The 26,953-nt window shown below is 42.1% G+C and overlaps 1 protein-coding gene across 12 annotated transcripts in view; it reads left to right on the top strand.

Moving 5' to 3' along the window:
• LHFPL2 (LHFPL tetraspan subfamily member 2) overlaps window positions 1-26,953 on the top strand; it is a 183,917-nt gene that overhangs the window by 85,676 nt on the left and 71,288 nt on the right. For 10 of the 12 annotated variants that reach the window (XM_028493015.2, XM_028493004.1, XM_028493014.1 and 7 more), the window contains one exon: window positions 14,947-15,004. The gene's annotated coding sequence lies outside the window, so the exon portion shown is untranslated. Of the gene's footprint in view, window positions 1-13,514; window positions 13,609-14,946; window positions 15,005-26,953 lie in introns of all 12 variants that reach the window. The other 2 variants (XM_028493012.2, XM_055086630.1) reach the window with 1 other exon arrangement.

Here is a 26,953-nt window from a genome sequence, read left to right as displayed (position 1 = left end):
TGCATGGAATATCTTTTTCCATCCCCTCACTTTCAGTCTGTATGTGTCCCTAGGTCTGAAGTGGGTCTCGTGTAGACAGCATATATATGGGTCTTGTTTTTGTATCCATTCAGGCAATCTGTGTCTTTTGGTTGGAGCATTTAATCCATTTATATTTAAGGTGATTATTGATATGTATGTTCCTATTACCATTTCTCAATTGTTTTGGGTTTATTATTGTAGGTCTTTTTCTTCTGTTTTTGTTCCTGCCTAGAGAAGTTCTTTTAACGTTTGTTGTAAAGGTGGTTTGGTGGTGCTGAATTCTCTTAGCTTTTACTTTTCTGTAAAGGTTTTAATTTCTCCGTGAAACCTGAATGGGATCCTTGCTGGGTAGAGTAATCTTGGTTGTAGGTTTTTCTCCTTCATCACTTTAAATATGTCCTTCCACTCCCTTCTGGCTTGCAGAGTTCCTGATGAAAGATCAGCTGTTAACCATATGGGGATTCCCTTGTATTGTTGTTTTTCCCTTGCTGCTTTTAATATTTGTTGTTTGTATTTAATTTTTGATAGTTTGATTAATATGTGTCTTGGCGTGTTTCTCTTTGGATTTATCCTTTATAGGACTCTCTGTGCTTCCTGGACTTGATTAACTATTTCCTTTCCCATGTTAGGAAAGTTTTCAACTATCAAATATTTTCTTAGTCTCTTCCTTTTTCTCTTCTTCTTCTGGGACCTGTATAATTCGAATGTTGTTGTGTTTAATGTTGTCGCAGAGGTCTCTGAGATTGTCCTAAGTTCTTTTCATTCTTTTTTCTTTATTCTTTTCTGCAGTAGTTATTTCCACTATGTTATCTTCCAGGTCACTTATACGTTCTTCTGCCTCAGTTATTCTGCTATTTATCCCTTCTAGAGAATTTTTAATTTCATTTATTGTGGTTTTCATCACTGTTTGTTTGCTCTTTAGTTCTTCTAGGTCCTTTTTAAATGTTTCTTTTGTTTTCTCTATTCTATGTCCAAGATTTTGGATCATCTCTACCATCATTATTCTGAATTCTTTTTCAGGTAGACTGCCTATTTCCTCTGTGTTCCTGTCTTACTAGTTGTATGGCATAGGGTGTCCAGCACTGTAGCTTGCTGCTCATTGAGTGGAGCTGGGTCTTGGCATTGAGATGGAGATCTCTGGGAGATTTTCACCATTTGCTATTACATGGAGCGGGGAGGTTTCTTGTGGACCAGTGTCCTGAGCTTGGCTCTCCCACCTCAGAGGCACAGCCCTGACGCCGGGCTGGAGCACCAAGAGCCTTTATCCCCATGGCTCAGAATAAAAGGGAGAAAAAAAAGAAAGAAAGAAGAAGGTAAAATAAAATAAAGTTATTAAAATTAAAAAAAAATAATTATTAAAAAATATTTTTAAGGAAAAAAAAAACGGACAGACAGAACCCTAAGACAAATGGTAAAACAAAGCTATACAGACAAAATCACACCCAGAAGCATACACATACACACTCACCAAAAGAGAAAAAGGGAAATATATATATATATCTTTGCTCCCGAAGTCCACCTCCTCAATTTGGGATGATTCGTTGTCTATTCATGTATTCCACAGATGCAGGGTACATCAGGTTGATTGTGGAGATTTAATCCTCTGTTCCTGAGGCTGCTGGGAGAAATTTCCCTTTCTCTTCTTTGTTCGCACAGCTCCCGGGGTTCAGCTTTGGATTTGGACCCGCCTCTGCGTGTAGGTCACCTCAGGGCGTCTGTTCTTGACTCAGACAGGACGGGGTTAAAGGTGCAGCTGATTGGGGAGCTCTGGCTCATTCAGGCTGGGGGAAGGGAGGGGTGCGGATGCAGGGCGAGCCTGCAGTGGCAGAGGCCCGCGTGACGTTGCACCATCCTGAGGTGCTCCATGTGTTCTTCCGGGGAAGTTGTCCCTGGATCACAGGACCGTGGCAGTGGCCAGTTGCACAGGTTCCTGGGAGGGGAGGTGTGGATTGTGATCTGTGCTTGCACACAGGCTTCTTGGTGGCCGCAGCAGCAGCCTTAGCATACCATGCCCATCTCTTGGGTCCGCACTGGTAGCCGCGGCTCGCGCCCGTCTCTGGAGCTCCTTTGAGGGGCGCTGTTAATCTCCTCGCGCACCAGGAAACAAAGAGGCAAGAAAAAGTCTCTTGTGTCTTCGGCAGCTCCAGACCTTTTCCCGGACTCCCTCCCGGCTAGCTGTGGTGCACTAGCCCCCTTCAGACTGTGTTCACGCAGCCAACCCCAGTCCTCTCCCTTGGATCCGAATGAAGCCCGAGCCTCAGCTCCCAGCCCCCGCCCGTCCCGGCTGGTGGGCAGACAAGCCTCTCGGGCTGGTGAGTGCTGGTCGGCACCGATCCTCTGTGCAAGAATCTCTCTGCTTTGCCCTCCGCACCCTTGTTGCTGTGCTCTCCTCCGTGTCTCCGAAGCTCCCCGCCTCTGCCACCCGCAGTCTCCACCCACAAAGGGGCTTCCTAGTGTGTGGAAACCTTTCCTCCTTCACAGCTCCCTCCCACTGGTGCAGGTCCCATCCCTATTCTTTTGTCTCTTTTTTTTTTTTTCTTTTGCCCTACCCAGGTACGTGGGGAGTTTCTTGCCTTTTGGGAGGTCTGAGGTCTTCTGCCAGCATTCAGTAGGTGTTCTGTAGGAGCTGTTCCACATGTAGATGTATTTCTGATGTATTTGTGGAGAGGAAAGTGATCTCCGCATCCTAACTCTTCCGCCATCTTGAAGCTCCCAGCCCAAAGCAATCTTGAGAAAGAAAAACAGAGTTGGGGTAATCAGGCTCCCTAACTTCAAACTATACCACAAAGCTACAGTAATCAAGACAGTATGGTACTGGCACAAAAACAAAATTATAGATCAATGGTACAGGATAGAATGCCCAGAGAAAAACCCATGCACATCTGGGCACCTAATTTACAACAAAGGAGGCAAGAACATACAATGGAGAAATGACAGCCTTTTCAATAAGTGGTGCTGGGAAAACTGGACAGCTACATATAGAAGAATTAAATTAGAACACTACCTAAGACCATACACAAAAATAAACTCCAATGGATTAAAGATGTAAATGTAAGACCAGACACTATAAAACTCTTAGAGGAAAAACACTCTTTGACATAAACCACAGCAAGATCTTTTTTGACCCACCTCCCAGAGTAACAGAAATAAAAACAAAAATAAACAAATGGGACTTAATTAAACTTAAAAGCTTTTGCACAGCAAAGGAAACCATGAACAAGATGAAAAGATAACCCTCAGAATGGGAGAAAATATTTGCAAATGAAACAACAGTCAAAGGATTAATCTCCAAAATACACAAACAGCTCATGGAACTCAATATAAAAAAAAACAGACAGTCCAGTTAAAAAATGGGCAGAAGACCTAAATAGACATTTCAGCAAGGAAGACATACAGATGGCCAAGAGGCACATGAAAAGATGTTCAACATCACTAATTATTAGAGAAATGCAAATCAGAACTACGATGAGGTATCACCTCACGCCAATCAGAATGGCCATTATCAAAAAATCTAGGAACAGTAAATGCTGGAAAGGGTGTGGTAAAAGGGAGCTCTCTTACACTGTTGGTGGGAATGTAAATTGATACAACCACTATGGAAAACAGTATGGAGGTTCCTTAAAAAATTAAAAATAGAACTACCATATAACCTAGAAATCCCACTACTGGGCATATACCCTGAGAAAACCATAATTCAAAAGAGACATGCACCACAGTGTTCATTGCAGCACTATTTACAATAGCGAGGACATGGAACCAACCTAAATGTTCATCGACCAATGAATGGGTAAAGAAGATGTGCCACATATATACAATGGAATATTAGTCAGCCATAAAAAGAAACGAAATTGAGTTATTTGTAGTAAGGTAGATGGACCCTAGGGTCTGATACAGAGTGAAGTAAGTCAGAAAGAGAAAAAATACTGTATGCTAACATATATATGGAATAAAAAAAAATGGTACTGATGAACCTAGTTGCAGGGCAGGGATAAAGAGGTAGACAAAGAGAATGGACTTGATGACATGGGGTGGGAGGGTGAAGCTGGGGTGAAGTGAGGCTAGTATCGACATATATACACTACCAAATATAAAATAGTTGGCTGGTGGGAAGCAGCAGCATAGCACAGGGAGATCGGCTTGGTGCTTTGCCATGACCTAGAGGGGTGGGATAGGGAGGAGGGGCTCAAGGGTGGGATAGGAGGGAGGCTCAAGAGGGAGGGGATATTGGGACATGTGTATGCATATGGCTGATTTGCTTTGTTGTGCAACAGAAACTAACACGGTATTGTGAAGCAATCATACTCCAATAAAGATCTGTTATAAAAAAAAAAAAAAAGCCTCAATGAGCAAATAGAGGCTACCCTCTCCTGATCTCCTTTTCCCCCTGGGTTTCTTGGCCAAGATGTTATCATCTACCCATACTTGTATTCATCAACTGGTACTAAGAACTCTGTCTCAGGTGCTAGTCCAGATATTAGGGGTCCATACAGCACAGACTCAAGCACATTCAAGGCCTTGCCTTAATGGAGCTTACACTCTAGTGGACAAACAAGTGAATTAGAAAAAAATCTGTGTCTGTACCTGTATATCTGGATATGTCTATAACTGCCCATTCATCCTTCTGTATGGATGGCTGTCAGGCAGTGGTGAGAGCTTGGAGAAATAAAGCTGGGTGAGGATGGCAGACAGTGCTGGAGACTGAGAGGATGTATGCTGTGCTCTTCAGCTTGGGAGGTGAGGGAAGGAGGTGACATTCGTACGGGGACTTGAATGAAGTGAGAGAATAAGCCATATGAATATCTGTGATCTGGAGAAGGCCTCTGTTCCTAGTCAAGGACTTAGTCATGGCCATTTTGTAATGTTGCCAAAGCCACAGTTCATAAATGTTAGCTAGCAGATGGATGGATGTACTTGGACCTGGGAGTCAACCAAGCAAATAATTATTACCCAGTGTGCTGGGAGTGACAGAGCCATGCTCAGAAGTCTGCATGGGCTCAGAGAAGAGAGGGATGGGAAGAGGTCAAAGGCAAGAGCAAGTTTAGACAAGGCTTTGCGGAAGATGACACTTGAGTTGGGTCTTGAACAGAGTTCCACATATGGAATTGGGGAAGATATAGAGGCACACGGGCAGGTTTGGAGGACACAGCATCAGATTTGGGGTCAAAGCAGGCCACGAAAGAGGGGCGCATAGCCCCATGACTTGCCATGGGGAGTGGTCAACAAACCCAGGACAGGTGAGCTAAGGTCAGGTGTGTTCTAAGAGGATGCATTCATTAATCTGACCTTGAATGCTGTCCTTGGGGAAGAAAAAAACGGGAGAATCTTGGGTTTTCCTGTTTTCTCCCCTTCCCAGGTGCCCCCTTGAGAGCGTTCCTTCCCCACATCCCCCTTACACTGTGTCCTTTTCTGATTTTAAAGACCACTTCGGCAAGGTTCCTGTTCTGAGAGCTGTTGCAGAAGTCTCTGCCATCTTGGCTGGAAGATCAGTCATTTATGTGTTTTGAGAAAGAACTCCACTGTGTGGTGCCACAGGGAAGGGACCTGGCTGTGATGCCTGAAAGCTTGAGGGAGAGAGGATGGGGCTTGGCCTTTGCTTCTGACCCAGGGTGAGGCTGTCTTGGTCGGGGGGGTGGGCAGGAAGGGCAGGCTGTGGCTCTCCTAAATGAGGGGTGTAGGCTCTGAGGTCACCCTTGGTCTGGGCGCTCATTGGGAGTGGGACGAGTGAGCAGTGGGGACTCCGCAGAAAAGCTCTGGTATCTTCCATGTGCAGCTTTGGCATTATGTTGGTTTTAGTGTGTTTGCCTTCATTTTCTCTAATTTATCAGGGCAGGTTTCCTCCACCTCCCACTTTAAGTTTTATATGGAAAGCTTTATAAATACAGTGATTCTGCAATAAGATTTCTGTCGTGTATAATAGTTTTTTGTGGGGGGCTGTGTCCGGGTGTTCGTTGCTGTGCATGGGCTTTCTCTAGTTGTGGCGAGCGGGGGCTACTCTTCATTGCGGTGCGTGGGCTTCTCATTGCAGTGGCTTCTCTTGTTGCAGAGCATAGGCTCTAGGTGCACAGGCTTCAGTAGTTGTGGCACGCAGGCTCAGTAGTTGTGGCTCATGGGCTTTAGAGCGCAGGCTCAGTAGTTGTGGCGCGTGGGCTTAGTTGCTCCGCGGCACTTGGGATCTTCCTGGACCAGGGATCGAACCCATGTCCCCTGCATTGGCAGGCAGATTCTTAACCACTGTGCCACCAGGGAAGCCCCATGTATAATAGTTTTTATTCTTTAATACTAAGTCACTGTATTCCTTTGTGGTGTGCATATTCCTCTGCTTAGTTAAGCAGAGCTGTCCGAGGAGATGTCAGGAAATTTCAGTACCCACCTCCTTCTCTCCCTCCTTAGAGTGCAGCAGCTGTGCTCCCCTTTTCCTTGTGGGGTGGTGGTTGTAGGACAGGCCTCATTACAGGACTCCACCGCCGAGGAATATTAGGATTTATTTTTATTGATAAATTATACTGTACATCACTATGTGAGATTTAGTGCCAGCTAAGAATATTTTATTAAAGGTTCATGTACCCTTTGTTTTGTGGTGATGCAGATTTTTACACATTTCTTGAAATTTTTTTTTTTCCCTGAAACTGAGGAGCGTTTGAAGTGATTTTATTCCTCCGCCTTCATTCGGAGGGTGTCCTCACGTTTGCCCTGGTGACACTGGCCTCCTGGGCTCTCTCTGGTGTAAATGAAGATCCTCTTCATTGTCTCTGTGCCACCAAAATCCTGTTACCTGCTCACTAATGTCAAAGGTTTAGCAAAGCTCAAAGCCTTTGATTATGAAGACTGAAGCTTAAGGTACACATACCAGCAGTGACCCACACGCGTTGCGGTATAAGCAAAGGCTGCCAGCCCTTCCCCCAGTAGGGGTCTTGGGGGCGCAGCACAGAGGCATCCAGGCAGAGAATTGCTGACAACACACGAGAGGGACTACTTTCCTGGAAAGTAGCAAGGAATGCCTTGTTCGTTTTGGTCTCCCCAGTGCCTGGCAGATATTTTTTTACTGGGAGTAGATAAAATAATGGACAGATAAATGCTTTTATGTATATGTAAGATAACGAAAAGGGTAAATATTTAAGCTGGGGAAGCTGGGCTTCCTAAAGCAAGCTATCCATTTTACCACTAGAGCTACCTTGCTTAGAGGCAGACTCTCCCTTTCTCTGATTTCTTGCCTGTGTTTTCAGGAAATTGCAAATCCTTTAAAGGAAAGGCATTTCCACAATGGTGAGTTGGCCTGTCCCTATGGTGTAACAGCCCTGCCCCTCAATGAGCTTTGCCTCTGTGAAGGCGATGCCGTGTGAGGGTCTTCAGGAAGCATTCCATAGGTCAGACAGGCTGATTCCTGGACTTCAAGGGGTTTATCATTGACGGCCAGCCCGGGAGCAGGGTCTCTAGTTGCTGTATATATGCCTTGGCCTGTGTGAGTCTGAATTACCCTTTGGTAATTGGTTTGGAAATCTTTTTAATGAGTAGACGTTCTTTATTTCGAGTTTTAATCTTGGCATCTGTTTTTCAGAAACACTGGTCTGTTATTACTTAAAGTTTATTCCCAGATTTGGAATGCAGACTGCTAAGAAATGTCAAACAAAAAGGGGTTGTCAGCACTTACAGTCCAAGTTCCTCACGGGGCCGCCTGTTTGCCTGGCATGTGCCCCGGCTGTGCTGTGCTCACCTGCCCTCCTGTGACAACCTGGATCTGTCAAATCTCAAATGACCTGTTCTTGAACAAGTGGTTGTTGGAGTATTGGATGAGGTTTACTCATTGCCAGTGCCTGACGATATTCACAACTGTTTGTCTCTTGCAAAATGATCAAATATCTATATTCAAGTTTAAAAAACAAGCAAGAATATTAAGAGTAGTTGTCATCCGGAGGAAGGTTTCTCAGAACTACTTAAAGAGCTCTTTATTTTTATTTATTTATTTGTTTGCTTATTAAAAAAAGTTTTTTTGGCTGCATTGGGTCTTCGTAGCAGCACGTGGGCTTTCTCTCTAGTTGCAGTGAGCAGGGGCTACTCTTCGTGGCGGTGCATGGGCTTCTCACTGTGGTGGCTTCTCTTGTTGCAGAGCACAGGCTCTAGGCGTGCAGGCTCAGTAGTTGTGGTGCACGGGCTCAGTAGTTGTGGCAAGTAGGCTCAGTAGTTGTGGCTCACGGGGTCTAGAGCGCAGTCTCAGTAGTTGTGGCGCATGGGCTTAGTTGCTCCGTGGCATGTGGGATCTTCCCCGGACCAGGGCTCTAACCCCTGTCCCCTGCATTGGCAGGCGGATTCTTAACCACTACGCCACCAGGAAGTCCCTAAAGAGCGCTTTAATTGTGCACACTCGCTCCGTTAGCCTCCTCCACCGCCTGTATTCTAAGGATACTCCAGGACAGAAGACATTATGCACCGACTTGAGGACTCCCCTGCGAGGACAGCATAACCACCACCCCGTACTCCTTCCATGCCTGCTGAGTCACCCTTCATCTCTGGTGTTTTCTCCTCATTCTGGAATTCCTGCTGTCATCTTGGCTTGATGATTTTCTCATTCCTATTAACCCAATATTTCTCTCTTTCCCGTATCTTGCCTTTTCTATCTGTGGCAAATTTTCCTAATGCGATCATCCATTCGTTTACACGGTAAACATTCATGAAACGTCTGCCCTGTGCCTTGCACTGTCCAAATGCAGGAGATAAAATCCAAGTAGGCTATTCTGTGGTATACAGTTACTTAAAAACTTACCCTTTAACAGATTCATGTTGATGTGGGGAGTTTTGAATTGAGTCATTTCTCCTTCCTTACGAGTAAAAGGAAGTTTCTGTGATGAACATTCAGCTTGTAGTCTGTGGGGTCTTTGGAAACTTGAACTTGAGTCATTCCCTGTGTGGCTGAGTGGCGGGGCAGGCATTGTAGAGGTTCAAGTTCCCAGGATTTCACATGAGTTATCACAGTCCAGCCTTTGGCAGTCTGCCACCCTCTCTACTTGGTAGACAGGTTCGTGAAATTTGACACTCTTACGTCTTTCCTGGAAAATCTTGTAAGGTTCAGCAGTCCTTCAGTGGCTGACCCATTTCTGTTAAACTCCTGTTGTCAGACCCAGGGTTATTCTGGACCTGTTGTTAGGATAGTCAGTGCATTCCACTGACTTTTTTTTTTTTTTTAACTCCCAGCCTAGGCTTTGAGTGACAATTTACACTTCACATGCAGAAATGGGACACTGCTCTTTTTTTTTTTCTTTTTTCTTTTTCTTTATGTTTTTGGCTGCATTGGGTCTTCATTGCTATGTGCAGGCTTTCTCTAGTTGTGGTGAGCGGGGGCTACCCTTCATTGCAGTGCACGGGCTTCTCATTGCGGTGGCTTCCCTTGTTGCAGAGCATGGGCTCTAGGCACGAGAGCTTGAATAGTTGTAGCATGCGGCTCAGTAGTTGTGGCTCGCAGGCTCTGGAGCGCAGGCTCAGTAGTTGTGGCGCTCCTTCAGTGGCTGACCCATTTCTGTTAAACTCCTGTTGTCAGACCCAGGGTTATTCTGGACCTGTTGTTAGGATAGTCAGTGCATTCCACTGACTTTTTTTTTTTTTTTAACTCCCAGCCTAGGCTTTGAGTGACAATTTACACTTCACATGCAGAAATGGGACACTGCTCTTTTTTTTTTTCTTTTTTCTTTTTCTTTATGTTTTTGGCTGCATTGGGTCTTCATTGCTATGTGCAGGCTTTCTCTAGTTGTGGTGAGCGGGGGCTACCCTTCATTGCAGTGCACGGGCTTCTCATTGCGGTGGCTTCTCTCTTCTTGTGGAGCACAGGCTCTAGGGGTGCAGGCTTCAGTAGTTGTGGGGCTCGGGCTCCGTAGTTGTGTCTCGCGGGCTCTAGAGCACAGGCTCAGTAGTTGTGGTGCATGGGCTTAGTTGCTCCATGGCATGTGGGATCTTCCCGGACCAGGGATCGAACCCATGTCCCCAGCATTGGCAGGCGGATTCTTAACCACTGCGTCACCAGGGAAGTCCTGGGACACTGCTCTTTGTGTTTATTATGCTGCCACTAACTCCCCTTAAAATATGAACCGCCTGCCCCAAGCATTTATTGTATCAACATAGCACAGTAAAGTAGGATTTGGACAATTATTCCTTTAGTGGACACATGTAAGCAAGAGAAGTGTCTCTACCAAAATTATAGAGTACTTCTTAGTGAGGTAGAAGGGGTGGTTTGTGAGAGTAGTAGGGCTCTTACCATATTTTGCTTTCAGCTCATCTCCTTTGGTATTCACTTCCGTGCTTCACATCTTTAGGACCCATCATTGCCCCTGTCCTTGATGAATAAGTATGGACTTGGTTGTTGCAATATTGCCTAGTTGGAAATAACCCTGGACTTGGGAGTCAGAAGTCCTGGGTTGGAGCCCAGATTATAGCGTTTACTGTGTGATTCAATTTAAGTTGTTCAAATTCCTAGTCTGTAAAATGGGAATAATAAATGATGTCTGTTCCCACCTCCACTCCAGCTACCTTCCACTCCTAGTGTTGATCAAATGAGAAAATGAATTTCAAAGTGTCGTGTAACTTACACAGTGCTCTGCCATGGGAGCCCCCATCCTTACCAAGTATGGGCTTTGTGAACTACCGCAGGGTTCGTGAAATGCCTCTTTCTGTTACAGGACGGTTATTGAGACTTTCCCCTTCTACGGGTATCTGTGATCACAAGCAGCTGCCTCTTCACCCACCCAGAGGCAGCCTGGACCTCTGTGGGACAGCTGTTTATGATGACATTCTTTCTTCAGTTAAGCTGAAATCTAGCCTCCTAACTTCAAGATAACTTACACTTCTTGGTTCTAGTTTTACAGAGTAACAAGAAACAGTTCAAATCAGTGCATGTCAAGTTATAGAAATTTATAACTGAGAAAGGGGTCTTAAACTCAGCTTCCTGTTTTTGGCAATTCAATTCAATAAATAAGAGCTGGGGCCTGTCACGTGGGTGCTGTGCTCCGGCACTAAAGGCAGCTATTGTTTCTCCTCCTGATCTCCGGAAGTGGAACCAAAGGGCAGGGAACCAAATGGGGATGAATGGGAAGCAAAAACTTTTTAACTCCTTAATATGCAAAAATGTGGTGGTTTGAATTTTTTTAAGAATCCTTGCTAGAAGAAATAGTACCTGTATTTATTGGGCTATGAATAATTTAAATAGCTCAGCAGACTACTAATCTACAAATGAACATATTTACAAAATAGAAATAGAGGGCTTCCCTGGTGGCGCAGTGGTTGAGAGTCCGCCTGCCGATGCAAGGGACACGGGTTCGTGCCCAGGTCCGGGAAGATCCCACATGCCGTGGAGCGGCTGGGCCCGTGAGCCATGGCCGCTGAGCCTGCGCAAAAAAGAAAAAAAAATAGAAATAGAGTCAAAGATGTAGAAAACAAACTTATGGTTTGTTTTACCAAGGGAGGAAGCGAGGGAGGGGTAAACTGGGAGTTTGGGATTGACATATACACACTATTTTATATAAAATAGATAACTAATAGGAATCTACTGGGGACTTCCAGTGGTTTAAGACTTCGCCTTTCAATGTAGGCAGTGCGGGTTCGATCCTTGGTCGGGGAGCTAAGATCCCACATGCCTCTCTGCCAAAAAACCAAAACATAAAACAGAAGCAATATTGTAACAAATTCAATAAAAACTTCAAAAATGGTCCACATCAAAAAAAATCTTTAAAAAAAAAAAAAGAATCTACTGTATAGCGCAGGGAAGTCAATACTCTGTAATGACCTATATGGGAAAAGAATCTTAAAAAAAAGTGGATATATGTATATGTATAACTGATTCACTTTGCTGTACAGCAGAAACTAACACAACATTGTAAATGGACTCTACTCCAATAAAAATTAATTTTTAAAAATTACAAAAATGAAGACAAAAGAATGATAAATAAGAAACAGATATTTCTAATTTTTATAAGCTCCCATGTGTTTAACAACCTATCAATGAAAAACATATTTGCACATAGAGAAATGGAAAAATGGTGATATGGCATCATGATAATGCCTTTGTGAGTGCTGCACTTCCAGTGCAGGGGGTATGGGTTCGATACCTGGTCTGGGAGCTAAGATCTAAGATCCCACATGCCTCTCAGCCAAAAAACCAAAACATAAAACAGAAACAGTATTGTAACAAATTCAATAAAGACATTAAAAATGGTCCACATCAAAAAAAAAAAAAACTTTAACAACACTACAAATTCAATAAAGACAATAAAAATGGTCCACATCAAAAAAAAAAAACTTTAACAACACTGTAAAGCAACTATACTCCAATAAAAATTAATTTAAAATATAATAAAATAAATGGGTATATTTAGTACCTACTTCAGGGTTTTTGTGAGAAATAAATGAGTTAATTTCCATGAAGTACATAGAATAGTACCTGACAGTTAATGCCTAATACATTAACTTTTTTTTTTTTTTTTTTTTTTTTTTGCTGTACGTGGGCCTCTCACTGTTGTGGCCTCTCCCTTTGCGGAGCGCAGGCTCCGGACGCGCAGGCTCAGTGGCCATGGCTCACGGGCCCAGCCGCTCCGCGGCATGTGGGATCTTCCCGGACCGGGGCACGAACCCGTGTCCCCTGCATCGGCAGGCGGATTCTCAACCACTGCGCCACCAGGGAAGCCCCCATTAACTATTTTTTATGAACTTTTGAGGACTGTGAGGTTTGACATATTTCTAGTCTACTGTATTTTTTTGAAATAGCATTAAAAAATAAGGAACTGTAACACCCTATTTACCAACCATATCCAATAACAGAATTGGCATGGTTCATCTTTCTGATCACTTTGGTGGTTTCACAAGATGTGACTTGGCTGTCAGAAAAGCTTTATCATGATACTGAAAACTTGCTCCCAGATACCATACTTCTTTGGACCTTAGGCCAAATTTATGTATTCTAGGAGGTGCTTTTTCTCGGCAGTGTGAGTTTGGAGAACTTTAGGTGGAAATCAGGATTCAACCCTGCCTTCTCTGTTGTTAGGGTCTCGATATCTGCCTTAACTGTCCAGAACTTTTGCTTGCCTTGTATGTAACAAAAGAGATTTTTTAAATGTTATCTTTGATTTGGAGGTGTGCTAATTCAAGTATTTTTGTCACCCATTTAGCTCTTAGAGGTAATGAAACATTGATCAAGAACTTCATTTATAACAGACCCATTCATAATAATCCTAGTGACTTATTTCACAGAAGCTGTTTCCAGATAAAAATACTGATCATGACTTCCCATGATGTTTCCTGAAAGGGTAAAATTAAACTGTGGGAAATTCTTGGAATTTAACTAGTAATTAACTTGTAAAGAACCTTTAAAAAAAAATCGTAACTCCCCCAAGCTATTATATAACAAAGGACCTTAGGAGTTCAGAATTCTTTTATGTATGTATTTTTTCTTAACTGAAACACAATGAGCATTGTCCAGTATCTTCGAGTTTGTAACTGAACTAAAATGATTTCTTTAGATAGAGGAGCCTTTGAGTCCAGTATTGGCTTTTCAACCTCAGGTCCAGTCTGGATTTATACTGATGCTGCACGTGTTAACCTAGTTATCTGGATGTAAGTTTTTACTCATGTACTGTATTATGTTACAATCGTGAATGGCATGATTAGGCTCAACTTTTTTTTTTTTTTTTTTTTTTGCGGTACACGGGCTTCTCACTGCTGTGGTCTCTCCCATTGCGGAGCACAGGCTCCGGACGCACAGGCTCAGCGGCCATGGCTCACGGGCCTAGCCACTCCGCGGCATGTGGGATCTTCCCGGACCAGGGCACGAACCCGTGTCCCCTGCATCGGCAGGCAGACTCTCAACCACTGCGCCACCAGGGAAGCCCTAGGCTCAACATTTTTAAACATGCAGAAAGCACAAGTTAATGTTATCTGCTAGTCAGTTTCCTTTCCAGACTTTTACTTTAAGGAATGTCAGATTTCTATTTGGGGAGGTGATGAATAGACTACATAGAGTGAAAGGAGTGCTTTCAAGGGGCCACATGGCAGAGTGAAAAGAGCATGATTTGGAAACCCTGGATCTGTGTGATCCTGGGGAAGTTTCTCTGCTTCTTTCAAAATCTGCTTCCTCATATGTTAGTGGACATACTCCCTGTCTGGAAAGGTTATAAATCTGATGCCACACAGTCCTGGGTGCACAATAAATTCCCAACAAATGGCAACTGTGATATTTTATATAAGAAATTTGTTCCATTTATGTTTAATATTTCAGAGCAGTGCTGAAAGACATTTTAGTCTATTTTGTGACTTTATTAAATAGGCTTATAATTTTAAAAGGTTATCTAAATACTTTGAGAACACCAAAAGGAATACTTGATTTTGGAATAAACTAACTAATCATTAAAGAAATTCTTCTCGATTCCTCTGTTTACTGTGAGGGTTTTAATGATCGTTTCCCCATCTCTCCAATTTTTGACATCTTTGTGAATTTAGCTTTAAAAAAAGTTAACAGAATAACAGAAAAAGGATATAAAGTGCTGCCAGGATGGATTCCTCATTCACAATTTTATATTTCATTCCATAATTTGTTTTTGGATTATTTGAGCTTTTTATGTTTGTTTGTGACCTCAAGGTCACAGGTTGTGTTTTCAAGTTGATCCCCTTGTGAGGGGAAAGGAAAGGATATCGTAAGGTGCATGTTCATGGGCTGCACCTTCCTCCCTGCTCTCTTATTTTTTTCTGGTTCATCAGTGGTTTGGACTTTGGGTTAGTGCCTCAGTGTTCCCAGGAAGGGGTGGCTACATTGTAATGCAAGCTGAACTTATATGCAACCTGGGGGCCAATATTTGAAACACCACATATTTTAATGAGACATAAAATTGTATGGTAAGCCTTCCTTATGTGTTTAAAAAAAAAAAAAGTAATGTTTTGTTCAATTTGTTTCTCCAGGTGGCATTTTTCTGAGGTTGTTCATTGAGACTTCCCAGCATTCCTGCAGATATAATAGGTGAGTCAATGAAATCAGATACCCTTACTATCAGTGATTCTTTGGAAACCCTTTTTAGGTGGGTGGCAACTTACTTCTTGAAAGAGGTTAAGTGTTCCAAACTTTGGGGCCCTGAATGATAAACACTAGTTTTTTTGTTTTTGTTTTTGGCTAGAAATACCACTTTGATGAACGTACACAAATGTTGTAAAGGACCCTGTAAAGTTTCACTAATGATATTAAGTTTAATGCTGTAAATTCCATACCTTCAGTTCTGACATGGTTTGTTCTGTCACCATTTACAAACAGGTTTAAGACATCTTTATAATGGACACAGCTGGCTTTAAGTTGTCTTTCCTTTTGAGCTTCTCTGTGGATCATTCACCCTTTGTTATCATTACTCTCTGAAAGGGGAAGTAGAGATGGCCAATTCGAATTACCCAATTTTAGTTTTTGATGACAGCATGGGTAGAGGAATTGCCTAAATAAAAGTTGAAAACACTTGACTAATAGGTGATTTATGATTAACTCTATAGATTTTAATTTATAAAAGTCACTTTGGGAGAATATTAGTAACAGAAATAGGGGCTGAGTAACCTCCTACAGTATGCATTCAAGGAAATCAAAGTGGAAGGTTAAATAACTGTCCCCAAAGACTTTGATCTAGCTCTGTTTCTCAAAAGGGAGAGGCCTGTTCAACCTGGTCCTGTAGGGGCCTTGCTCTTGTCATGAACTTGAGGGTGGGGCTCAGGCCAAGGGAACCAGTGCATGGTTTGTACTTGGGACTGACCGACACCCTGTCCAGGAGGGTCTGCCATGTGCAGGGGATTTGAAGAGTATTTTCACAGATACCGTCTCATTTGTGGAAAGGCGATCTTTTTTGTTTACAGATTCTGGGGAAGGAAAAATTGCTCTTATGTCATGAATTAAACTATTGATTTCTCAAATGTTTTTAAATTGTCCTAACAACTGCTGGTTGGGTTAGGTGAGGAAGCTTGGCTTGTTTTTTGTTTTTTTAAATGGGAACTGTAAGCACTTATGAGTTATGAAATTATTTGAGCAAAGTTCCTGCTCATGGGAAAGCCGAGGCTGACCCAAAACAGGTGGGTATCCTGCTGGCACTTTATCAAACTGATAATCTTTAAATATCTGCTCCATGTTTATATAGTGGAGGTGGGAGAAACTGATTGTCTGTTAATAAGACTATTAATAAAAAAATACATACCTTTCCCTGAACATTGAAAATAAGGGATTTATTACTTGTGATTTTCTGAACCAAGTGTTCATAAACCTGTTTAAAATTTGGCTAATAATAATAGTCTGCCATGCGCTGTTCAGATCCAGAATTCCAGAGACCTGCCAGCCAGGTGATAATTGGGGTTGGTGGTGAGGCCTGCTTTTGCTCATACAGTTCTATGAGGGGAATAGTCTCAACAGAGACAGGCTTGTGCTGGTGAGGGGTGTTTCTTTCCACTCAGAGGCACTGTCTGCTTGAGTGAAAACAGGTCTGATTGCCATTTTGCCTGTTATGTAATGAGTAGAGTGCACCCCCGAGTTAAGTGGCTCCATGTTTCCAATGTATTCCAATGATGATTTAGTCCCCCTTTGTGAGTTGTCACCCTGGATCAGTTCCAGGCTGGCCTGTTTAATCCAGCTCTGGGGAAAAGCCAATTCCATCTGCCAGTGCCTTCAGCAGCTAAGTCGTGTTTGCCCTTGAAATCCCTGTCTCTGAAGATTTAACCAGATAAAACCAACCTGCTCTGTATCTTTTTTGGTTTTTGTTTTTTGAATTGTGAATTCATCCCATGTAAATACAATAAAACTTTACCAAATCAGAAGACATAAGAACAGCCACTCTGATTAACAGCATCTAAATTATGAAGAAATCTGATCCTACCTTCTGCTGTATATGGTCAGTCATGTTATATCAGCTTGGTAGAAGGTTTCTCTTGAGCAAAGAGAGTCACTGTGGTTTGGGGAGAGTCTTATCATCAGGAGGCCCTAGGCTGAGGCTCCACCTCGGCCGCACGCAGATCTGGGTTGGAATTCCAGCTGTGGTGTTAGCTGGCTGTGTGACTGAAGGCAGCTTTCCTTACCTGATGGAACTCTCATCTCTTTATGTGTGGATACTACTTCCTTCCAGAGTGGTTTGGAAGAGTGAACAAGGCATGATGGCAGCATGCATGGTACATAGTAGACGACAGGTACCCCCTGCCTGGCTCCTGACCCCAGGCATCTTAGAAAAGGCATTGGACACGGGGTGGAGGAACTGCTCTCCTGGGTAGCTCCTGTGTCTCCCTGTTAAAGTACAAGGTGATTCCTGCTCTGTTCTGCCCGCCTACTCCGTGAGAATTGTGAGGAGCCTTTGAAAAGTAGGAACTTAGGGTGTGTGGTTAGAATCAGAGGGCTTCTGTGGCAGGCTTTTTTTTTTTTTTTTTAAATCTGACTTTCTGGGCTTGAATCCTAGCTCTGCACCTTATAATTAGGTGTATGACCTTGAACAAATTATTAACACCTTCTCTGGCTCTCACCCTATCTCACAGGATTGCTGTGAGATTAAGTGATGTACTGTGTGTAGAGTGGGGCATATGGAACTAGTACCTGGTGAATCTCAAGAAATATGCCAGTAAATTTGCCAGAATACTTTTAGAAGGGAGACAGAGAATCTGACTCAAAAGAATATTCTTCGTTTTAAAATCTCTCCAGTTTGAACCTCGGCTTACTGTACTGCCTTTTTTATCATGTTATGATAGTTTCGACCAGGGAAGGTCATCTTTGTCCTGAATAAAACTAAGAGTGACCATATCCTGCCATGTGGGACTCACTCATTCAGAAGGGCAGAGCATTGGGAGTTAGTCTTCCTGGATTTTCTTCATGAGTAAACAGATCTTTCCCCATCTGGAAGAATTCTTACCAGAATTGACCAGATTTGCAAAGTGAAAGCTCTAGACCTGCATTGTCCAATATGGTGGCCACATATGGCCATTGAGTATTTGAAATATGGCTAGTATGACAGAGGCACTGAATTTTTAATTTTATTTAATTTTAGTTCATTTAAAATTTAGAACTAATAGTTAATTCAGTTATTGGAAAACTTTTACATATGTGTGGGACAACTTGGACATCTACTTTTCAACTGTAAATTTTTTAAAGTTTAAGTCAGATCAAGTATTTCTGATGAAAATTTAGTGCCTGAGTTGAGATGTGCTATAAGTGCAAAATACACAACAGATTTTTTTTTTTTTTTTTTTTTTTTTTGGTGGTATGCGGGCCTCCCTCTGTTGTGGCCTCTCCCGTTGCGGAGCACAGGCTCCGGACGCGCAGGCTCAGCGGCCATGGCTCACGGGCCCAGCCGCTTCACGGCATGTGGGATCTTCCCAGACCGGGGCGTGAACCCGGTTCCCCTGCATCGGCAGGCGGACGCGCAACCACTGCGCCACCAGGGAAGCCCCACAACAGATTTTGAAGTGTTACTGTGAGAAAAAATTATGTCAATATTTTAATACTTTTTATATTGATTCTATGTGGAAATGATATTTTGGATATTTTGAGTTAAATACATTATTACAATTAATTTCTTTTTGCTTTTTTAATGTTGCTCCTAAAATTTTAAAATAATGTACATGGCTCACAAAATTCTGTTGGACAGTGCTGCTCTAGACGATCCTTGAAAGAATCGGATAATTTCTAATTTATTAAGTGAAGTGCAAGTTTTTCCAATAGACTGCAGATTATGAAAGTGGTTTTTTTCTTCTTTTAAGTTTTTTGTTTCAGTTTACCAACTAACAAGTTTAGAGGAATTTTTTTAAATACTTAAAATTGAAAAGAAAAAGAAAAGGCACGTAGCAGATGTGTTACCTGAACCTTATGTGGTACAGCCTGAGGCTCCATTTAGACGTCTTGGCTGTAGTCTTTCCCCTCAGCCGTCTTACGAAATGTACGAAAGGAGGCACTCACCGCCATCCACCAGGATATGAACCCACACACTTTTTCAGGTAAATACTCTGCTTCTTTGATGATTGTTGGCTCTGACATTTGACGCAGATACCTTGTTCCCCGGGTCACATTTTGCCATGCCCAGGAGATGGGTTTAGGAGCTGTCATCCAGGAGAAAATGACTTTTAATCACCTATAGCAAGTAGCACTCCCTTATTACTGTAGTACCAGAAATACGGAGATACATTCCTAAGGGAATAATTGCTGGTTTGATGTTTAGTTGTAACCGGTGTGTGTATGAAACGTGAGAATATAATACAATGAAAGTCATCGGTATTCTGTTTCACATTTATGCCCTAGGTGACACTTAAGTGTGTTTTAAGTGGTGGGGGGAAGAGTGTTAGATTCAGAATCATCTTGGTCTGGGTTTGAGTCATGGCTCTATCACAAAGAGATGGTAGTGAGGTTTCCTAACTTCTCTGATTGTGTTCCTGTGTAATTGGTGCCAACAAACACCAGTCACTTTCCTTGTCAAAATTCTTCCATTCTAAGTACTTTATCTGTGACACCTGCACCCCTTTCTGTAAGAAACATGGCAAATACCTTGCCGTCCTCATACTTTTCCATACTGAGCAAGTGAATGAGAGAGTTTACTTTCCAGTACTGTCAACTTTATCCAGGAATTAAACAGGATTTGATATTTATATATTAGATAGAAACCATTATCAAATTTCATGAAGAATCTTCAGCTAAGGAAAGGTAGCTTTTCCTTGCAGAGAGTTTAACTGTTTTTAAATTCCAGTATTAGAGTATAGAATTCATTTCCACCAGCAGCTTGAAAGCAGTTAATAGGAGAGGAGAAGCACTTAGTAAGAGAGGATATTATAGCCTTCTCCTTTTACTGAGGGTAAACTGGATGAAATGTACATTCTCTAGATAGAAAATGATAAAGTATAAGTAGGCAGTGGTTTACAAGATTTAGCAAAAGCAAATCAAAGTAATTAAATGCATTAAAGACTTAAATTGAGTGCAGTTCTTTTTCTGTTTTTGTTACTTGCACGTTGACAGGTTGTCCTTTTTCTGGTTAGAAGTCTGGCTGTAGACACTGGGCCTGTCTGAAGGAGAGTCCTGAGCATTCTTCCCAGCAGGGGCATTCCCATTCTATGAAAAGTGGCTTCCCTTGGTAGACTGTAAACCTCCTGAGGGCTGGTCTGAGTCTTTTATTATACCCTCTGTGCCCAATACAATGTCTGATGCATGGTAGGTGCTGAGTGAATATCAGCTGAATGGATGGAGGATAAATGATGCTTAGACTGTAGAGCTGGTTCTGTAACATTCTCTGAAAAGAACTCTACTTCAGGTACATTATAGGCTGCCCAGCACAGTGCCTGACACGTGTTATGTGCTCAGTAAATGTTGGGCAAATGGAGGCGTGAATGTGGGCTTAAGTATAACTTCCAATTTATAAAGGACTTTTGGGAGTATGACCTGTTTGTTTATTTTTTTGATATTTAAAAATATCTTTATTAACATGAGGTCGGAAATAATTTCTTAAGAAACAAAGAGCATAAGTCACATAGGAAACAATTGATAACTTTGGCTACATTAAAATTATGAACTTTATCAAAAGGCTATATAGAGAGTGAAAAGATAAAATATTTTAAACACTCATAAATTAACAAAGGAAAATATGTAAAGAATGCCTGTGAATCAATAAGGAGGATAGGCAACCAACTGAAGCAAAAATCCAGGAGTGGAGAAGGGTGGCGAAATACTTGAACAAGCGCTTCATAAAGAGGAACTGCAAGGAACCAGTAAAATGAAAAGTTGCTCAACCTCTTGAGTAATGTGATTACGAACCCCCCACAAGATACACCCTCACCTCCACCTGATAAGCAAAAGGTTTTTAAGTCTGATAATGGCAAATCCTGACAAGAATGTGGAACAGCATGAACTCTCAGATACCACTGGTGAGAATCAAATTATTAGATTCACCCATTTTGTTTTTTTTTTTTCTAACTTTTACTTTTTTTTTTTAACTGAAAAAAAGTTGACATACAGTATCATGTTAGTTTCAAGTAAACAACATAGGGAATTGACTTTTGAATACATTATGAATTGATCACCATGATAAGTCTAGTAACCATCTGAATATAACCCATTTATAATTTGGGAAGCAAAGAAGGTTCTTTTAAGCAGAGAGTTGAAGTTGAACATTAAGAAGGCACCACGAGTGACAGATTGACCAGAGGCTAGGAGCCCAGGTAGGAAGGTGTCAGTGGCAAGAAACGACGAGGGCTGGGGAGGAGAGGGTGTGCAGGGCTGCAGCTAACTGATGAAGCGCGCTCCCGGGGGAAGGGGGAAAGGTGCCTGTGGGGTTAGCTCTGGGCAGGGGCTGGGGCAGCTCTGTGGCAGAGGGAGGGAGGGTTGCAATAGGCTAAGATTAAAGTACCAGGAGTAGATGTTAAGAGAATTCCCACGTGGTGGCCTCAGTTCTTTTGAGAAGTAGAAGTTCATCTGCTTTGGGGAGAGGAGGTGAAGCCTGGGGTTAAAAAGAAGAATCCATGATCCCCTACCTGGAAAGGAACTCTTTTCAATGCTGATGTAGCCATCTTCCTATGAATTCTGGTTCTTTGTCTGATGGATTATTCCACAGGGAATTCTGGTTCTCCATCTGATGGCAGTTGGTCCACAAGGACCTTCTGGATCTCACATCAGTAGACATAGATTTGTTGTGATCAAATGCCTAAGTCTATGAAAAACGCTATTTGCAAACCCTCCAGCAAGTTTATTTGGTTCCAGCTGGTACCTCTCTTGTCCGTCCCATATACATGGAGAAATGCCATAATCCTTATGTAGAAAGCTTTTCTACTTTAATGGTCCACTCTTTAAATTGTTCCTTGAAAGGAAGGGGTGAACTGACCTCAGGTGAATGAATATACACTGGGATAGTGTAGAGGTGTCTCCCTCATTATCACCATAAAATATATTTATGCTTTTATATGAAGCTTGTTAATATAGGTAAATAATAGCTGCTTACATTTTTATTTGGTATTCTTTTTTTTTTAATCATTTGCCATGTCAAACCACAGCAATCCATGCTTACAACCAAAGAAGGCCATAATATAGCTCTGAAGTTCCCAGATCCTGCCCCCATAAACACCCTCTCTACTCTCTGAAATTTCATCATGGCTTTATAACAGAAACTGACTTCTTCTGAATTAAATATTGATTTAATCTACATTTCCGTTTGGATTAATTCAATAACCAAAATAAAGTGTTCATAATCTTTTTCCTCTTGTGCTCTCACACTGTGGGGAGACCACTAGTCATACAGCGGTCCTCTCCTTCCAGACACCAGCATCCCCTGAGCCACAGGGCAGCCATTTACCAGGTATTATAGGGCTGGGGTGCCAGGCAACGTGTAAAGGTGGGACTGGCCCCCAGTCTCTGTGCCTTATGTTACCAGCCCAGAACAGCCTGTGAAAAACTCTTAAAGCTAATTGGCAAGCTAAGATGGACTTGGAAATGTACCTGACTATGATCCAAATTATTCTATATACACAGCCAAGTTGTGTTAGGAAATGGACACTTCCTGTCATTAACTCACAGCTAATGAAGACAAATATGACTGCAAATCCACTTTAGAAATCTCATGTGACTAATCTGTAGGAGCTGGGTTCTCTCTTATTGCCTCACTGCCTCATTTCTCTCTTCTTCCTTCTTTCTCAAACTGCATTCCTGATTCAATTAAAGTTCAATCTGTTTTTCTCCTACTGTTCATGGAATGACTATGGATTGGAAAGGCACATTCAGCCTAGGGTGGTGGTCAACTGCTTTCATGGACTCATCATTGTTCAAGGTCAGAGTAACCAGTTTATTGGCCATTTACACCTCACATCAAGTGTATTTAAGTCTGCTCTTCTAGAAACTCAGGCATTTTGGTACGAGGGTGGTTACAGAGAAAGTCACTTGGGCAAAAACCCAGGAATTACATTTTTATTTAACTGCTGTGATAGCCTATGTCTTATGCTTGTATATTTATGTCATCTGCACATCTTAAAGATGGGTTGTTGTTTTTTTTTTTACCTGCTCAAAGGTCACACCTCAGTCTTTCTTGTGCCCTTGAGCACTGTATACTCTTGAAGCCAAGCAGTAGTCCTTATGTACTTACTCTTGTGGCTGGACTAGAATTGCCAGAAGATGTTTGTATGTGTTTTTCTCCCGATTATCAAAATAATCCATGTTCATACAGAAAAGTATAATCAGGAAGGGAAAAAAAAATCAGTTCCTTTAGGGGTCACCACTGCCAATCTCGTGACAAGGTTTTCTTTTTGTACATTCTTTTCTTCACATAATTGAGCACTTATTCTGTATGCAACTTTATATTCAGTTACTTTTTTGTTTAATATTATACGCATTTCCCTATATCATAAAAAGTTTCTTGTTTAAAAAAAATTTCAGTGGTTGAATATTATCTTATGGTATATATTTAAATCATTTTAACATTTTATTTTTGACATTCGAGTTGTTTTCTGATTTTTTAAAAAACCATTAAATATAAACTTTGAATATGCTTTTATAGATATTGATTCAGTTTTAAAAATATATCCAGGAAAGTTGGGCTGTCATTGGCAGTATAAGAGAGTACTTGTTTTGTCATGCCCTAAAGATGATCAGATCTTTCATCTTTGCCAGTTTGGGATGTGAGCATGGCATCGCATTTTAAATTTTATTGTTTTTATTACTAATGAAATTGAATATTTTTCATAAATAGAAGAGTCATTTGTTTTTTCTCTTTTGTGATTGTTTATGTCCTTTTCCGGTCACATTGTCATTTATGATAATTGTGACATTTATGATTTTCCATTTTCCTAGAAGGATGTGTTGGAATGCATAACTTTGAGCATGGTGTCTTCTCACTGATAGTTAATTGTGTGCCAAATTGGCCTGTATTTGAGGGGAAATCAGGCATGGAAGTGTCAAAGAGAACACACTCGGAGGTCGTGATGTGGCTTGTTGGTTGTGACAGTCAATATCTGGAAAGTCAAGTCTACCCAGTGAGCACCCGTCCTCCCTCACCCAGACCTTGTGGGTACCCCGTCATCACCCTGCATCCTGCCCTGTCCAGGCAGACGTGGTATAATGCCTGTTGACAGAGGAATAATAAAAACACAACGTGTTGGCTCATAATGAAGTATTCATTGACCCCTTGAAGTGATTCTTACCTGCTTCTTTTCTGCTCATGTTTCTTCTCAGGCTGCTTGGCTTACTTTTCTTGCCTACGCCTTAAGATAGTTTCCAGGCAGTCCTTGACCCCGTCTCCCCTGCATCTCCTTGCATTCTCCAAGTTCTCTACCGTACTCCGTGCCTTCAGTTGCTGCCCACAGGCCAGACCTCCCCAGACCAAACCTCTTCTCCAGTCTGCAGACCCATGTAGCCTTCTGCCTGTTGGGGGGTTCCCCCTGGTGTCCCACTGGCACATCTAATGCAGTGTGCCCTCACATGAACCTGTTCCCTTTTCCTGACTGGCCCTGTGGCCTGGATTCTATCTCCTGGTAAAAAGACCTCGACTTCATCCTCCATGCTACTCAGACACCTGAGTAGCATCTCGAGACCCTGCTTTTCCCTCACTGGCAACATCCCATGGGTTATATGACGTTCTGTCACTTCTCCCTCCTTCACATCCTTCATCTGCATTCCCCTTCCTGAACATCCCTGAAGTTCAGGCTTCACTCCCTGAATGAATGATTATCACTTTCCCAATTAGAGTCAGTCTTTAAAAATAAGTAAATCAGGTTTCTCTAAAATAAAATTGATGTTTTGCAGGGCATGGTATTGTAATGGAATATTTATTAATTCTCTGTGTGAAGTAAATCCTCATCCATTAATTTATCTTTTATAGAAACCTGAATTCTTCACCAACTTGCTTGGCTTAAATCAAAGTACACCTTGAATAACCTCTAACACCTATTAGTCAAGTGAGAGACCCTGGGCATTACTCTCTATTTAAAGGGTTTTTGATTTGAGGACTTGACATTTTTCCTTTGGGTCTTAATTCTTTCCATATTCTATATGTGTTGTTTTTCTGTAATATTGGAATTATCCTTTATTAGCTAGTTTTTCAACTTCACCTCCCATGGAATCAGGCAAGAAATACAATTATTTTCATCAGATTCTTTAAGGGAGTAAAATTAATATTTTGGAGAATGAAAATATGGTGAATTGTCTCCTAAGGATTGAAAGACTTTATTAAGATAGCAAAATATCCTTCCCCAGGGTTACGTTTTTTTCAGGGCTTATTGGAAATATGGTGCTGGGAAGAATAAAAGGAAATTTAATACCATGGAAGCTGGAAACAGCCACTGAAATCCAATCTTTAGAACACATATAATGCACTAATTCCCAGAGATTTAAGACAGCTCCGTTCGCTTCTTGAGGCTCTCAGGCTCCTTATGACCAAGACATATAAAGGTTCTTCAGCACAAATATACCATGACATATTTTGTTTACTATGAATTCTGACTACACCTGAACATGGAATGTCCCAGGGTTCTGCCTTCCCTTATCGGTATCAAGTTGCTTCATTGTTGTACCTTTCTTAGATGGGGTTCCGCCATTACAGATCCTGTGACAAAGATTCAAGCACAAGTAGGCTACCTGGGAGGTTATCCTGGAAAGCATTGTTAGGGGAATAGGCATGTGAATTAGGGAGGAGAAGAAAGCCAATAAAGGGATGCTCTTGAGCAGGGTTGCTCAATCCCTGGTGAATTCTAGGAAACATTCTTCAGAATCATCCCATCTGAGGGGCCAGCAAGCTGGGATATGTCTCCTCCAACTCACATTCGTCATTGATGGGTGCTCCTTAGGCCAGCGCTTAAGGTCTGTTCCTTGCTGGGACCAAAAAGAGAGCCCTCAGGTGGAGTTCCTGGGTGCTTGCTGTACACATGTTCAGGAGAGGGGGCTGAGGGCGGTACGACTGGGGCATCAACAGTGCCTGCTGAGTGCACTGCTTTAACATTCTTTTTTTTTTTTTTTAATTTTTAACATCTTTATTGGAGTATAACTGTTTTACAATGATGTGTTAGTTTCTGCTTTAACATTCTTAACATTGACAGACGAGGTCACTTGAGAGACACCTCAGGTGGTCGGAAACAAAGCACATGCAGAGACTGTTAGTAGAATGTACTCAAGTCGTATCAGTGCCTGATAGATGCCAGAGTGCCTTTAAAAGATACTGAGAATTGGCCATTGATCCTGAAACGGGGAAGGGAAGATGTAGAGGGAATCTCTGAGAGGTGTCTAGATGTTGTTCCTAAAATGACACATCATGCCTCAGTCACAAAGGCTGATAAGCCATTACGATAACAAATGGAACAGCTGGATTGTCCCAGCTCCTTATAGGGTCGCAGTTTCTTCAGTGCTAATCAGCCTACAGAATTATAGCTAGACCCACAAGGAAATTACGATATTTTTTCCATGCACTGAGATCTGGAAGAAAACAAAAATCTGGCGGAAATCTGTGGCCAGCCAAGTGTGAACGGGGCCACCTTCATTACTTGGGGAAATTCCTGGGGAAGGAAAAAAAGGTGGAATCCAGTGCTGCTAGTGGACCTTAAAAAGACTCCTTCTCTGCTACGTGTTTGTCTATTCTTTCTGTTATACAGCAGTCTTGATGATACATCTTAACATGGAAAATGTACCCTAATATCCTGTTGTCTGTTCTGTTGGTGTCATCTAGGGGACAAGGGGATAAGATCTTGACGCTATCAGCTATCTAATTAACTTAGACCTGTTTCATGATGGCAGAACAACAGGCAAGTGTTCCTGCCCTAAAAGAGTCCCCAGTGCAGCCATGAGACAAGCAGAGAAGTAGCTGCCACTGTGATAAACTGATTATATTGGGACAGAGGAAGGAGCAATTAAATCTGCTGTTTGGGGAGGCATCCCAGAGCTGTGACATTTGACTTGGGTCTTAAAGATGGCTGGGCTTCACTCAGGGATGAAGGAGGAGAATGGCAGTCCAGGCAGAGA

Source organism: Physeter macrocephalus, chromosome 8 (genome assembly GCF_002837175.3).
Source record: "Physeter macrocephalus isolate SW-GA chromosome 8, ASM283717v5, whole genome shotgun sequence".
In the NCBI taxonomy this organism is placed as follows: Eukaryota; Metazoa; Chordata; class Mammalia; order Artiodactyla; family Physeteridae; genus Physeter; species Physeter macrocephalus.
Note: the sequence above shows the minus strand (reverse complement) of the source record. Positions and strands in the feature narration are given on the sequence as shown.